This window comes from Arachis ipaensis, chromosome B3, assembly GCF_059453495.1.
Source record: "Arachis ipaensis isolate K30076 ecotype BB chromosome B3, ASM5945349v1, whole genome shotgun sequence".
Lineage (NCBI taxonomy): Eukaryota > Viridiplantae > Streptophyta > Magnoliopsida > Fabales > Fabaceae > Arachis > Arachis ipaensis.
In genome coordinates this window covers 64901560-64913901 of record NC_142438.1, presented here as the reverse complement: position 1 = coordinate 64913901, position 12342 = coordinate 64901560, and the positions used below count along the sequence as shown (strand labels likewise).

General features: G+C 34.6%; 1 long non-coding RNA gene and 1 other non-coding gene across 4 annotated transcripts; both read right to left on the bottom strand.

The window, feature by feature from the left end:
* Nucleotides 1-1635: 1635 nt before the first annotated feature.
* Nucleotides 1636-7460, bottom strand: LOC148570928 (uncharacterized). 3 transcript variants are annotated; one of them, XR_015907156.1, is made up of 4 exons: nucleotides 5323-7460; nucleotides 2688-5241; nucleotides 2542-2596; nucleotides 1636-2262 (listed from the first exon to the last, which is right to left on the bottom strand). It is a non-coding gene; the product is annotated as an uncharacterized LOC148570928 (long non-coding RNA). The 3 variants fall into 3 exon arrangements; XR_015907155.1 differs by having other exon boundaries at nucleotides 2542-5241; XR_015907157.1 differs by lacking the exon at nucleotides 2542-2596 and having other exon boundaries at nucleotides 5141-5241.
* Nucleotides 7461-10781: 3321 nt separating this feature from the next.
* On the bottom strand, nucleotides 10782-10885 carry LOC148570927 (small nucleolar RNA R71). The gene has a single exon (XR_015908585.1). It is a non-coding gene; the product is annotated as a small nucleolar RNA R71 (small nucleolar RNA).
* Nucleotides 10886-12342: the final 1457 nt, after the last annotated feature.

Genomic DNA, 12342 nt, shown 5'->3' with positions numbered 1-12342 from the left:
AAAAGATAAGATGAGATTTTTTGAATTTTGAAAAAGATATGATATGATTTTGAAAAAGTAAGATTTTTTTGAAAAAGATATGATTTTTACTTTTGAAAATTTTGATTTTTGAAAACTTGACAATTATGATATGATAAGATAAAATTTTGAAATTGAAATCTGAATTTTAATTTAATATTTTCGAAAAAATTAGTTAAAATTAAGTTAGAAAAGATATTTTTTATTTTTTGAATTTATTGATGAAAGAGAAAAATACAAAAAAGACACGAGACTTAAAATTTTTAGATCTAGCACCCTTGTTTTTCGAAAATTTGGAGGGAAACACCAAGAGACACCAAACTTAAAAATTTTAAGATCAAGACACATGCAAGACTTAAGAACACTTTGAGGAAACACAAGAACACCAAGAACAAAATTTAAAGACTCAAAGAACACAAGAACACAAAAAAGAACACCAAACTTAAAATTTCTAGAAAACTTAAACAAAATTTTCGAAAAAAATTGAAGAAACATAACAAGAAAACACCAAATTTAAAAATTGAAGCAAGATTAAACTAAAGAAAAATTATTTTTGGAAATTTTTTTAAAAGAAATACTCAAAGGAACAACTATTTCCAAAAATAAAAAGGTTTTTGAAATAGTTTTAAAATTTTTGTAATTGAAAAGCATGAACATGTAGGACTCAAACCAAAAACAAGAAAAGAAAAATATTTTTTTGAAAATGGTTTTCTTGTGTGTTACGAAAATTTGAAGAAGAAGAAAATAAAAATAAAAGACTCAATTAAAATAATGTAAAATAAACTTACCTGATCTAAGGAGCAAAACAATCCGACAGTTTGTCCAAACTCAACAATCCCCGGCAACGGCGCCAAAAACTTGGTGCGCGTGTACGCAAACCCCACATCTTTTCGTACAGCAATAGTACCAGCAAGTGCACTGGGTCGTCCAAGTAATACCTAAGCGAGTCAGGGTCGATCCCATGAGGATTGTGGCTTAAAGCAAGCTATGGTTGTCATGCAGGTCTTAGTCAGGCAGAATCAGAAGGTTGATAGATAAATATTTATGGGATTATTTAAAATAAGGATAGGAATTATATGCTGGGAATAGTAAATAATGGGAATAGAGTTGAGGATGGGAGTTGCTTTGCCTTTCTGAATTAACTCCGGTATTACTCCTCTCTTTGCTTGTGAGTGATTTCTTTAATGGCAGGCTGTATGTGATTGACACTGGTTTGAGCAGCTACCAATACTCCTCCAGATCTAAATCCCAGGTTTAGTGCGGATCCATTCTGATTGAGGGTGAAGCTCGTACAATTCATTCTCCTTGATGATCCTACTCAAAAACCACAGACAAGTTCGAATATTCTAGATCGGAAGAATGCTGCGCCTTTGGTTCTAGCCTCTACCATAGAGATCCTAATCTCCCTGGAAATAAGCTGAACTGATGTCTCGATAAGTTCCCAACGAAGTCGTGGATTAGCCGTCTGAGAGACGTATATTCAAGCTGGCGGTTCATCATTGTACGATGAAAGATGCACTATGAACCCATGTAGAATGTGATAACCTTATGCCAGTTCAACGTATTCATGGTGATGAAGAACGAATATACATCTTCGAATTAATCAAACACAAATCGAAAAGAAATTGTAATACTTTTATTAATTCATAGGACTCAGCAAGGCTCTTCCCCTCAACCTAGGAGATTTAGAAACTCATAATGAAGGTTAAAAAAACATGTAAAAACGAAAATAAGGCTGAATGGTGTATGATATATCTGAAAATCATGTAAAATACACTTTAAATACTAAACGGATGACTAGTAAGGGCAAAACGGTCTACTTAGTGCTAAAATCCACTTCTGGGGCCTACTTGGTGAGTGTTTGGGCTGAGCTTTGATGAGATCCATCATCCACATGCTACGAGGCTCCCTGGTCATGGAACGCCAGCTAGGGGGTCCTCTCTGGGCCTTTGGATGCTGGGCTCTGCTTTTTGGGCGCTGGACACTTGGAAAGGGGCAGGAAGCTGGCGTTGGACGCCAGTTTTAGGCCTTCTAATCCGAAGCAAAGTATGGACTATTATATATTGCTGGAAAGCTCTGGAAGTCAGATTTGCATAGCCATTGAGAGTGCTCCATTTGGACTTCTTTAACTCTAGAAAAGCTCTTCCAAATGCAGACAAGTCAGATCTAGACAGCATCTGCAGTGCTTTCTCTGTCTCTGAATCAGACTTCTGCTCCAGCTTCTCAATTTCAGCCAGAAATTACCTGAAATTGTCCAAAAATACAAAAAATCATAGTAGAATCCAAAAATGTGAATTTAACACTAAAACTATAAAAACTCAATAAAAACTAAATAAAAACTACTAAAAACTATATGAAAGTGATGCCAAAAAGCGTATAAAATATCCGCTCATCATAGCTCCACTCCAAAGCTTTCCAAAACCATCAATCAAGCTCCAATATACATATATCACATCCAAAACATAACAACTCAATAACTAAACACAACACTTCAAGTATTTTACTTAGAGTTGAGAATCTTACCTTACCCAAAGATCAAAGAGGCAAGACTAAGCTTTTCCTTCAAGTTAATTAGATCCTATAACATCAAAGAACCCAAAGTCTCAACACTTTTATCCAAGAATTTTGAAATCAAGGACTGGGAAAACTGGAAGGAAAACATCGCTTACCTCAAAAACAAAGTTGTGGGCTTTGTAGAGCTCGACGCCGCGGTCGCGTGGTCGCAAACGGTGCAGTGATCGGAGCTCCAGATCAAAAGTTATAATGGATTGAACAAAGAGCAAGGGTTTGAACTCAAGGTTCTCTCCCCAAGTGTATGTACAGCATGTGTTTCACTTTGGAGAAGAAAAGGAAGCTGGCTTCTATGTGTTTAATGAACTTGGGTTGGGCCAAGGGCCCAATACGGGCCCGGTTGGTCCGTTCAGTTCAATATTGGGCCAAATTCTTTAAAATTAGTGTTCAAAATTCTTGTTTTAATTTTTTCTATCATATTAAACCATAAAATTCACATTTTTAATTTTCTAGAATAAGTTTTAATATGTGGATTAATTTACTCATTAATTAACCGGGTTTTACAGACTCGACACATCCAATAGCTAACCCGGACCTTATCTTTTTGTTGTGCATCCCCAGAAGGAATATAATCGAGGGAGTTTGCCATACCATCTTCTCCAAGAGGTATCACCAGGAAAAATAAATTGAGGGAGAGTGCCTTACCACCTTATCCTCTAAGGCTGTGCCATATAAAACGAAGAAGAGTACCTTTCCACCTTGCAATTAGAGAGACTGTTATGCAAAAAAAAAAAGGAAAGTCTCAACCTAACTCGTCCACACCACAGTTTGCGAATTGAAGCGAAGGGAATCCTCAACCTTCTATCTAATTCCCAATGCAATAAGAGAGGAAATCCTCAAACTCACTTATCTACCATAACACTGAGCAAGCGGGACAAACCACCATCTTTTCCAGGTGCAGATATCTCATTAGTAATGCAAGCGGGACAAAACCTCCATCCTTGCCAATTCAATTGTCATATCTCAATCACAATCACAATCACAATCAAACATAAACATAGTCATAACAAAGATCATAATCATAATTCTCTAAAATCACAATTTTCACAAGGATAATTATCCTCAATCTTAATTGACGCAGGAGCAAGTAGAGTTAGTAGGTTAATTATATTAGTTAATTGTAATAAGGGAATACAAGTCCCATATTGTTTAGGATAGTGAATTTTGTGTTATGAATTAGTCCCACATCGTCCAAGTTATGAAGACTTTTCCTTCTTCTACTAGTATAAACATGTACCTTTTATTTATGAAATAGAAGTTGAAGTTGATTTTTGAATATGAAATAAGCTGTGTGCTTATTTTCCTCTAGGCTCTTTGAGAGTAAGAGGTGCATCCTTGGCTTGGCCGACCAAGGTGAATTTATGGCTATTTTCACCATAGTGGGGTTGCTAACCTCGCAGATTGGTGAATCTAAACTATGTCACCGTAGTGGATTGTTAACATCGCCAAGATTGGTGGTCCAAGCGACGTCCCGGCGTCATTAATCAATTTCATAAGTTACATATCATCATAAACCCCTCTATCACGAGAACACTTAACATTATTGTCAATCCGTGAGCAAGACAAATCCACCCTTTTCACTATGGTAGAACGAAACCACCATCCCACAACGCTCTTATTTAATTTAACAAGTTTTATAGGAAAATTATTTCAATTAAACTTATTAAATCCATCCCCGACATATTTCAAACCCTTAGAATGGTTCTTAAACTCCATACGCAGGTTATTGGGGGTACAAACTTGCCAGAAAGGCTTAACAGCTCAAAATCAGCAATTTAGAAAGAAATCAGCTTGGTGCGCATGCACAGGCCTGGGCATTGCCTCTGATTAGTGCGCGCGCAACACTCTGTACGCACGCACACCAACATAAGTTCTAGTATTCTGCAGAATTTCAACATTGACGTCCGAACTTCAAAAATCCATAACTTTTCGTAAAAAAATTGTTTTGCTTCCGTTCTTCAAAGACAATAAAATTGACATCCCCAATTTTATTTCAAAATAAGTTTTATCAATTTCTAAGTTTTGAGTGCCAAGTTATGGCCCTCCAAAGTTGGGTCAAAATTTGCCGTAGTGTAGAATTTTTTTTTACCACTTAGGAAATTCTCAATTTTTTTATCTAATTGGCATCCATTATATACCAACCTAGCCAAATCTAAGATTAGGTCACTACTGATTAATTTCACTCTTGTTTCTACCTAGCTCCTCACTGTATAGCTCATCCAAATCACAATCTTATCTCATCCTTAATCTTATTCCTCATAAAATTTTTTTCAAACAATCAACAATATTCACCCAAAATTCAGTTTCACATATTCATCATAAAAACTCTAATTTCAACAATTAGACCACAACGCATCAATACATCACAAGCGATAGGAACTCAATCAATCAAGGCCTCGGCCATTTTATTCACCATTTAATATCATCCAAAACCACATATTCATACTAAACCATTATCTTCAACAACATCAATTCAACAACATCTTAATGTCAACTAACCTAAGGTTTTACATAGCATTACATAATAATCATCCGAAACTGAAATTCGTACCTTAGTTGACGATGGTGCCAACCTCTTGAGCATTTCTCTCTAGCCAATCCAAGCCTCAATCAATCCCTCACCAATCCAAGCTTCAATTAACGCTATTCAATCTAAGTTCATTCAATTTATACAATGTTCATCCTAGGGTTTCACATAAATTAGGGGAATATAGAGGGAAAGAGTCTCCTTACCTTATTTCACATGAACATGGGTTAAAATTCCACTAAAATTTGAGTTTGAGCTTCCCCTAAAACATCAAAATCACAAATTTTAACAATCTCCATACCCAAAATGCAAAAACAGATAAGAATGGAGAAATAGAGTAGAGTTCTCGCGATTACTCACCGTAAAAGTTACATAGAAACATAGAGGGAGGTGAGAGCAATACATAGCCATAAACAGGTCGTCGATCGAAGCTCCAATTTGTGAGAAAAGTAGATTTGAAGGGAGATGTGAATAGTGTTTTAAGTTTTCTTCTCTTCTCTTCCTTAAGTCTCAAGTGCTCTCTCTCTCTCTCAAATTGTGAAAATGAATGAAAATGGAATGGAGTCATGTGCTTTTGGGCCACTAAATAAGGGGTATTTTTATCTTTTTGTCTATTGGTCCTACCTAGGGCCAAAATTTTAAAGATATATATTCCGATTTGTATTCGAAATATTTTTTTGATCATTTTTATATTTATATTTTTTTTCAAACGCAGTACCGGACTGGCCTAAAGTATGTAGAGTTAATCATGACGCCAATACGCGTTTTTTCATAAATAACTATATTTGCGCGCTCCAAATTATGAAATTTAAATTTTTAACTCGAACAGAACGTTTTAAACCCTTTTAACTCAAATTTAAATCATATAATTTACTTGTAAAGTCTCGTATTCTTTCATGTTCTTCTTCTTCTATATATGTTCAAAGAACTAAAGCACATAAATTTTGATTCACAATGTAAACATTTTGATGCACAGTGCAAAATTTTTGGTGCACAGTCCAAAAATTTTGGTACACAGCACAAAAATTTTAGTGCACAGCACATAAAATTTTGAAGAATTACATGACCAAAATATTGATACCTAACTAACAAAATACATGCAGCATAAATTTTGGGTGCACAACATAAAAAAAATTTATGTATAGCACATAAATTTTTGACATACATGACATAAGTTTTTGAAAGGCCACAATTGACTCATCCAATCAATAAAATATATTTGTTGTAAAAATTTGTGTTGTGTATAAAAATTTTTGTGTTATGAGTAATAATTTTTGTACTGTATAAAAAATTATGTGCTATGTGCCTATGTCAATAAGTTTTTGCACTCTTTAATAAAAAAAAATTGTACTGAAAAATAAAGAGAAGAAAAAATGATGATGCATGGATGCGATTTTTTATTTGACTTGTGCCAATTTAATTAGATTGTGCTATAAAAACGCTTCTTGTGCGTGTAATATCACTGAAATTATAATAGTGGGATACAAAATTTGTCCAAGGAAATTGAACACATAATTTATCAACTTTAGAAACCAAAAAATTAGTCAAGTAAAACATAGAAATTGTGGAATTTATGCAAAAAGTAACAATGTTGCATACTTATAAAAATCACTTCTTGCCAATCAATCCAAATTTAATCAGGGAATCATTTTATTTACTTTCAAATACATCTTTTGACAAGTCACCAAAAAAAAATACATCTTTTGACAAATATTTTTAAATAATACGACTCATATCTTGTTTAATATCAACATATCTGTTAAAGACATTTAAATTTTGTGGAATCTTTTTCATAATATACTAAATAAACTATGAATTGTAGCCTCAATAACCGTTGGCATGGATGGACATTGATCTTGTTATAACCCCTATCTGAGGCTTTCTTTGCATGCAATAAAGCCAAAATTGAACAATCCTATAAATGCCTTAGTATTCTTAGAGCACACCAAATAGTATAGAATTGTCATGGTAATATTTACACTAACAAAATAAGCAAAAGACCAGTCATACCTAAAATTTAAAAATATCTCATCAAGAAGACACATAAATAATCCGTTCTTAACACCGAAAATACATAAACCGAACATAGCAAATAGTGACAAAATTACATACCTGTTTGTGTTGTAAGTCAAAACACACCACAACTCTGAAATACTCGTGAGCAGCCTCACTTTTTGAATTAGTCTAGTATGTATTTTTAATTGATTTTTCACAATGAAGGTTGTTCTTGTATTGGTGAGCTCTTTGAGGTATAATTCATTGTGGATGATGCTGAATTTGCTTTCTATGTACAATGGATACGGTATTCTTCGATAATAAAAAACATGGAGAGTGAATACCAGCCAAAAGCAATATGACGCCCAACAAATCAATGAGAAAATTCTAAATTTGGGAAAAATCTTATGGAGAAAAGTCAATGCTTATCTCCTTTAAGCTTCTCTGGTTTATAAGCCTATTACTGGACACATAAACGTTTATAGTAACCCAGTTAGAAATAAACAAATATAACGAGGATAATGATGAGCGGATATTTTATATATTTTTTGGCATTATTTTTATATAGTTTTTGTTATGTTTAGTTTAAGTTTCATTATATTTTTATAGATTTTAGTGTCAAATTCATATTTTTAGATTCTACTTTAAGTTGTTGTGTTTTATGGTGATTTCGGGTATTTTCTGGCTGAAATTGAGGAGTTTTGGCAAAGTCCGATTCAGAGGCAAGGAACGTATAGCAGATGCTGTCAGATTCTGACCTCTATGCTTTCGAAGGAGCATTTCTGGAGTTACAGAAGTGCAAATGGCGCGCTTTCAACGGATATGGAAATCTAACATCCAGGGCTTTCCAGAAATATATAATAGTCTATGCTTTGCTCTGGAAATGAAGGCCCAAAACTGGCGTTCAACGCCAGCTACCAACCCAATTCCTGGCGTCCAACGCCCAAAAAGGAGTCCAAAGCTGGCGTCCAACGCCCCAGAGGTAGTACCAACTTGTGGCTTCACTCAAACTCAGCCCATACACTCACCAAGTGGGCCTAGAAAGTAGATTTTTTCACTATAAGACTAGTGTATCTTATTTCTATAATTCTTAGTTATCAGATTAGTATATATAGAACAAGGATCACCCTTGTTCAGAGGACTTTTGAACTTTTTGCCCATTCGAATACACTTTGACTTTCTGTAAGCTATGAGTCACTAACCTCCTAGGTTAAGGTTAAGAGCTCTGCTGACTTTTATGGATTAATAATATCATTGTTCTAATTCAATATATGCTTGATTCTATTCTAAGATGTATATTCGTTCTTCATCCTAATGAATTGGGAGTGTAACTTGACCGTCATCCCTATTCTACATGGATTCTTGTGAGTCCTTGACGGGATAGTACTGAACCACCAGCTTTATTATACATCTCTTAGACGGCTAATCCACGACTTCGTTGGAGACTTGGAGACATCAGTTCAGCCGAGGTATGGAGCGATTAGGGCCTTTGTGGTATAGGCTAGAATCAATGGAGCAACGTTCTCTTATCCGGAAGATTCGACCTTGTCTGTGGCGTTTTGAGTAGGGTCACCAAGGGAATGGACTGCTAGAGCTTCACCCCCGTTCAGATTGGATGACCACTGACCTGGCGTTTGATCTGAAGCAGGGGAGATTAATGACCACTGACCTGGCGTTAGTCACTTACAGCTTGCCATGGAATGAATTATCAGAAGTTGGAGTAGACAGTGAGAAAACTTGATCCAGAAGGAGGAAACATCTCCGAAGCCTCAACCGTTCTCTCATCACTGATTTCACACCAATTAAGTAATTCTATCTTTATTCCGTTTTTATGCTTTTTTCACAACAAACTATATTTTCTATCCGCCTGACTAAGATCAACAAGATAGCCGTTGCTTGTTCAAACCAACAATCTCCGTGGGATAGACCCTCACTCACCTGAGGTATTACTTGGACGACCCAGTGCTCTTGCCGGTCTATCTGTACGAATATTACAGAGTCAATTTCATGCACTAAGTTTTTGGCGCCGTTGCCAAGGATTGTTTGAGTTTGAAAAACTACCAGACTATCTTATTGCTTAGATTAGGTACTTTTTAAAGTTTAATTACTCTTCTGTTTGTGTCTTTTATTTTCTTTTTCAAAATCCATCTTTTTTTTCTCTTGTTTGAGTCTAGTGTCATTTCTTAAGTTTGGTATCCCATCTATTTTCATCTTTTTTATTTAAAATTTATGAAAATTGTTCTTGAATATTCTTCTTGGTATTCAAGTTGTTCTTGTTTCTTTTCTTATTTTGATCTTAAAATGTTTAAGTTTTGTGTCTTTTGGTTATTTTTCTTTAAAAGTTTGAAAAACTAGTGTCTTTGATCTAAAAATTTAAGTTTGGTGTCTTTTGGTTATTTTTCTCTTTCTTTATTAATTCGAAAAATCAAAAGAATATCTTTTCTATCTTTATTCAAATTATCGAAAATCTTATTCCCTTTTTCTTATCTTGATTTAAAATTTTAAGTTTAGTATTTTCTTGTTAGTAAAGTTCAAATTTTAAATTTTGAATCTTATGTTTTCAAATCTTTTTCAAAATGTTCACCATATCTTATCTTTTTAACTTATTTTCAAGTCTTTATCTTATCTTGTTTCAATTTCAAAATTCAAAATCAAATATTTTTCAATTTTTATCTTATCTTGTTGACTTTTTCTTTCCAATTTTAAATTTCAAAATTTTTAAAATCAAATATTTTTCAAATCTCCTATCTTATCTTATTTTCAAATCTTTCTTAATTAGTTACTTGTTTTCTCTTTCCTCTTTTTCAAAACTTCCTAACTAATTCCTCTCTCTTCTATTTTCGAAAACTTCCTACCTCTTTCTCTTTCTTCTTTTTCGAAAATCACACTCAATTTTCAAATCTTTTTTATTCAATTAATAATTAAAATAAAAACAAAAATATTTTAATTCTAGTTTCCCTTTTTACTTCTTAATATTCGAATTCTTCTACCCCTCATTCGAATTCTCCATCTCATTCCTCTAGCCTCATTCTTCTTTCTTCTTCACATCTCATAGGGAGTTTTCTATACTTTGACATAGAAACTCCCATTCTCTTTCTTTCTTGTTTCCTTTTTCTTATTTATGAGCAGGAACAGATATAAAGAACCTCTCTTTGATTCTAATCCTGAACCTCAGAGGACTCTAAGGAGGCATTTACAACAAATTAAAGCACAACACTCCGGAAAAAATCTCATTGAAATTTTCGAACAAGAAGCTGAAAATACAAACATGGCATCCGATCCGAATAATGAAGGAGATGCAAGGAAGGTTCTTAGTGACTTCATTGCACCCACACCTGACTTCTATGGAAGAAGCATCTCCATACCTGCTATTAGAGCAAATAACTTTGAGCTTAACTCTCAATTAGTCTCTGTAATGCAACAGAATTGCAAATTTCATGGACTTCCACTGGAAGATTCACATCAATTCCTATCTGAATTCTTGCAAATATGTGATACTGTTAAGACCAACGGAGTGGATCTTAAGGTCTACAGGCTTATGCTTTTCCCTTTTGCTGTTAGAGTCAGAGCTAGGATATGGTTGGATTCTCAACCTAAGGAAATCCTAGACTCTTGGAAAAAGATGGTCAATGCTTTCTTGGCCAAGTTCTTTCCACCTCAAAAAATGAGCAAGCTCAGGGTGGATGTTCAAACCTTCAGACAAAAAGAGGGTGAATCCCTCTATGAAGCTTGGGAAAGATACAAGAAACTGATCAAGAGATGTCTTCCTGACATGCTCTCAGAATGGACTATCCTAGGTATCATTTATGATGGTCTATCTAAGATGTCCAAGATATCTTTGGACCATTCTGCTGGTGGATCACTCCATTTAAAGAAAACACCTACAGAGGCACAGAAACTCATTGAAATGGTTGCAAACAACCAATTCATGTATACTTCTGAGAGAAACCTTGTGAACAATGGGGTAGCTCAGAAAAAAGGAGTCTTGGAGGTTGACACTCTGAATGCCATATTGGCTCAGAACAAGATCTTGACTCAACAGGTCAAAATGATCGCTCAGCATTTGACCGGAATGCAAGCTGCAGCTGGCAACACTCAAGACACCTCCTATGAAGGAGATGCTTATGATCCAGATCAACCTACAATGGAAGAGGTGAATCACATGGGAGAACCTTATGGAACACCTACAACCCTTCATGGAGGAATCATCCTAACTTCTCATGGAAGGATCAACAAAAGCCTTAGCAAGGCTTCAACAATAATCAAGGTGGAAGAAACCAGAATAGGTTTAACAGTAATAAACCAGTCCCATCTTCTCAGCAATATATGGAGACTTTTAAGCAGAGCCTCTCTGACTTAGCAACCATAGCCTCTGAACTCTCTAAGACCACTCACAGTTTTATAATAGAAACTAGGTCCTCTATCAGAAATCTGGACGTACAAGTTGGTCAGTGGTACGGATTTTATATCCACAAACTAACCGACAAGTGCACCGGGTCGTACCAAGTAATACCTCAGGTGAGTGAGGGTCGATCCCACGAGGATTGATGGACTAAGCAACAATGGTTAATTGATTTACTTAGTTAGGCAAATAGAAAATAGTGTTTAAGAGTTCAAATACATTAAACAATAGCAAGAATATTAAAGAAAGGCAAGTAAATAAGTTGGAAATAAATTATTGAGAAAGCAGTTAAGGCTTCAGAGTTATCTATTTTCTGGATTGACTTTTCTTATTAATTTATTTTAATCATGATAGATTTAATTTATGGCAACTATATATGACTAGACCCTAATTCCTTAGACCTTTCTAGTCTCCTCTAAAATTCATCAACAGCCAATTCCTTGGTCAATTAATTCCAATTAGGGGGTGAAGTTCAATTCTAGTTATATGCCACAAAAATCCTAATTACCCAAATATAAGAGGATTATATGTCACGTATCCCGTTAAATTCAGATAAACTAGAAATTTAGGAGAATATATTTTCAAGTTGTTGTTCAAGTAAAGAGCTTTTCCAAGTTATACAAGAACACAATTAGAAAGAGTGTCATATTTCTGTTCCACCCAAATTCATAAAATAAAGAACGAAAAAAATTCTTGAAATATAAATCAAGTCATGAATTAAAATAGAAAAACAATAAAATCAATCCATACAATAGACAAAGCTCCTAACCTTAACAGTGGAGGTTTAGTTGCTCATGGCAAAAAGAAAATAAGGATTCTGATAAAATGT